The sequence below is a fragment of the Lucilia cuprina genome, chromosome 3 (genome assembly GCF_022045245.1).
Source record: "Lucilia cuprina isolate Lc7/37 chromosome 3, ASM2204524v1, whole genome shotgun sequence".
NCBI classification, from domain to species: Eukaryota; Metazoa; Arthropoda; class Insecta; order Diptera; family Calliphoridae; genus Lucilia; species Lucilia cuprina.
The window spans coordinates 7,645,870-7,650,199 of NC_060951.1; positions in this window are offsets into that span (position 1 = coordinate 7,645,870).

A 4,330-nucleotide genomic window follows, 5' to 3' on the forward strand; every position below is an offset into this window, starting at 1 on the left:
AGTCTAGTCTATAGTCTAGTCTATAGTCTAGTCTATAGTCTAGTCTATAGTCTAGTCTATAGTCTAGTCTATAGTCTAGTCTATAGTATAGTCTATAGTCTATAGTCTTGTCTATTGTCTAGTCTATATTCTAGTCATTGGTCTAGACAATAGTCTGGTCAATAGTCAAGTCTATAACCTAGTCTATATCTTAATCCATAGTCTAGATTATAGTATAGTCTATAGTATATTCTGTAGTCTAGTTTACAGTCTAGTCTATAGTGTAGTCTAGGTACAGTGAAATAGCTCCCAAATGAAATAACTACCAACGAGTAAAATGAAATAAACCCCAAATTCTTCAAAAATTAACTTTTAAAATGAAATAACTCCCAAAGTTTAAAATGAAATAATTCCCAGTAATTGGAAGTTTGGGAGTTTTACAAATGTAAGTCCCAAAAAATGCGAAATAGCTCCCAATGAAACAAATCCCAAAAAATATGAAATTATTCCCAAGTCGAAGAATCTATTTGTGTAAAATAACTTCCAATGAAATAATTCCCAAGAGAAGTGAAATAACTCCCAACTCTTTACGAAAGTGTGGTGGACAGCCGGCCTTCGTCCGGGCGCAAGGGTTTTCAACTCTGGGGTATTTCACACACCGGCTTCGCTAAATTAAGCCTTTTCATGATAAATGGACTATTTGTATTCCATGGAACTTATGTCACTATGCTCATGGGCATTATTAAAATTGTCATATGGAATTGTGATACATTTGAAAGTATCGTAATGATATAAAATACATGGTGTACAAAGAAAGGTTAAATTTAGCGAAGCCAGTATTCGAAATACCCCAGAGTTTTAAACCCTTGCGTCCGGCCGAAGGCCGGCTGTCCACGACACTTGTTTAAGGATCCAAAATGCATTATCCACCAAAGTTTGGAAAATTATTACCACAAAATGAAATAACTCCCAACAAGAATGAAATAACTTCCAATTTCAACAAAATTTACAGAAATGAAATTTACAAAAATGAAACTTCTAATACATATGAAATATCTCCTAATTTCTTCAAAAAAATGAAATAATTCCCAACAAAAATTTTATTGGGAGTTATTTCATTTCAGTAACATTAAAATATGAAATAAGTTCCAACAAATTGGCAGTTATTTCATATGAAATAATTCCCAATTTGTATGGACAGTTGATTGGGTGTTATTTCATTTTACCCGTTGGGAGTTATTTCATTTGGGAGTTATTTCACTGTACCTGTAGTCTATAGTATATCGTTTAGCCTAGCCTATAGCCTAGTCTATATTCTAGTCTATAGTCTAGTCGATAGTCTAGTCTTTATCTAGTCTATATTCTAGCCGATAGTCCAGTCTATAGACTTACCTACAATCTACTCTATAATCAAGATGTAGTATGATCTGAATTATAGTGAATTCGTGAAAATAATAGTGTAGTTTTGCTTCTGTAGTGGCCCTCATATGCCTCTTCTACTAAACTTATTCTTTAAACAAACTTTTATAAACTTCTAAACAGGAAATTCTTATTACGCTGTTATTGTTTCTACATCACGCCATATAAAAATGCTCTATTTTTCAAATTGTTACAACAAGATGCAAATTTTCCCTCCAACTCTATTTGAGTTTTATTTATTTGTTTTCAAGTTTATATATCGTTTCGAAAGTCTAACAGAGCAGAGCATCAACTAAACCAACGGAAATTCACTGAACTGACAAACAAGTTTAAATACAAAAGTTGGCAGATGAAGAAAAAAACCCCAAAGACAAGAAGTCAATTTAGTTGCAAGCATCCTGTTTTATGTAAAACTATCTTCCTGGGATCTTTAACATTGAACTAAGAGCCGCTAAAACACAAGCGGTTTATTATAACGTTTTGATAAAATTATCTATTCAGTTTCTGAGAAAAGTTTTTGCTTTTAAATGGATTTCCTTCAATAAGACAAGAATCGTAATGGCTGAGCAGTGCGTTTGAGCTATGTAAAAGAAGTGATGCAGTAGTTTTATTTATGTCATAAAACTGCTGAATGTTCTGTGTGTGTGTTTGTGGGAATAAACATATTTTTTCAGCAAATTAAGCCAATTGAAAATAAATAATACTTTTTACTTAAATTTTATTAAAATAATTAGACAGTTGCTTTTCTAGGAACGACACCAAGATAAGACTGGAGTGTTTTAATGACAGCAAATATAATTTTAAATTAGTACTGGAGTGGGAAAGAGTAAATACAGTTGACACTTATTCATTGTAATTGTAAGAAAATGGTTATACAAACTGTTTCCATAGAAAATCGGTTTAAATAATGAAGTCTTATCTACAGACTATAGTCTAGAATATGGAAAAGACTATAATTGTGCCCTTGCGAAAAGACCATTTCCTATATTATAGCTTTAACTATAGGATGGACTACAGTCTGGACTATAGACTAGACCTTAGCCCGTACAGAAGACTAGACTATAGTCTGAATAACAGAATGGACTGTAAACTAGATTAGTGTGGACTATAAAATAGCCTATAGTCAGGCCTGTATATTAGACTGGTCTATAGTGCAGTCTTTAATACAGACTAGACTCTATTCTGGACCATTGTCTATAGTCTGGAATATAGTGTGGACTATTGACTGGAATACAGTCTAGGCTGCAGACTAGATAATAGTCTTAAACCAAAACTACCTTTTGGACTGGACTATAAGATACTTCGTAGCCTGAGTTATACACTAAACTGTAGTTTGGTTATATACTAGACTATAGTGTGGACTATAGACTAGACAGCAGTCGGGACTGCCGACTAGACAATTGACAAGACTGGACTATAGTATAGACTATGGCCTGGATTATGCTATTGTCTGGACTATAGACTAGGCTATAGTCTTAACTATATACTGGGCTATAGCCTGGACTAAACTACAGACAAGGCTGTAGTCTGGACTATAGACTAAGCTATTGTCTGGACTATAAACTCGGCTATAGTCTGGATTTTAGATTATGCTATTGTCTGGACTATATACTTGGCTATAGCCCGGACTAGACAAGGTTATAGTCTAGTCTATACTCTAGACTAGACTAGTCTTGTCTATAGAAAGATCGAGACTATTGTCTGGACTACAGACAAGGCTGTAGTCTGGAGTATAGACTATGCTATAGTCTGGACTATAGACTATGCTATACTCTGCGCGATAGGCTAGGCTATAGTCTTAACTATAGACTAGGCTATAGTCTTAACTATAGACTAGGCTATAATCTTGACTATAGACTAGGCTATAGTCTTGACTATAGACTAGGCTATAGTCTTGACTATAGAATAGGCTATAGTCTTGACTATAGAGTAGGCTATAGTCTTGACTATAGAATAGGCTATAGTCTTGACTATAGAGTAGGCTATAGTCTTGACTATAGAATAGGCTATAGTCTTGACTATAGACTAGGCTATAGTCTTGATTATAGACTAGGCTATAGTCTTGACTATAGACTAGGCTATAATCTTGACTATAGACCAGGCTATAGTCTTGACTATAGACTAGGCTATAGTCTTGACTATAGACTAGGCTATAGTCTTGACTATAGACTAGGCTATAGTCTTGACTATAGACTAGGCTATAGTCTTGACTATAGACTAGGCTATAGTCTAATGTATACTGATAATATCTCATAATTCTTGATGAAAACTGTTATATTTCTAAAGAAAACCCTAAACTGTTATACTTGCATTTTTTATGGAAAAACTATAATATCTCATAATTCCTAAAGTAAACTGTTATACTTCTATAGAAAAACCTGTTATACCGTTTTCTGGAGAAAAATTATTTCACAATTCTTGAAGAATGCTATTTGATGCTGAATCTGTATTTGTGTTTCTTTAAAGCCTTTACTCAAGTCTCTAGAAAACTGTACACATATGTTCCTATAAAATAAAACTGTTATACCATTGTAATAGTATATATTTCTATAGAAAAAATTGTTATACTTGAGTTAATTTCTAAAGAAAACTGTTATAATTAATTTCTAAAGAAAACTGTTATACTTCTATAAAAAAAACTTGTTATACTTAAGTTTTTCTAAGGAAAAATTAGCTCATAATTCTTAATGAATACTATTTGAAACTGAATCTGTATTTGTGTTCCTTTAAAGCCACACAAAATTTTCCTATAGAATAAAACGGTTATACCATTGTAATAGTAAATGTTTCCATAGAAAAAACTGTTATACTTCTATTGAAAAAACTGTTATACTTGAATATTTTTATGAAAAGAAAAGAAAACTGTTATATTTCTATAGAAAAACGTGTTATACTTATGTTTCCATAGAAAAAAATGTTATACTTCTATTGA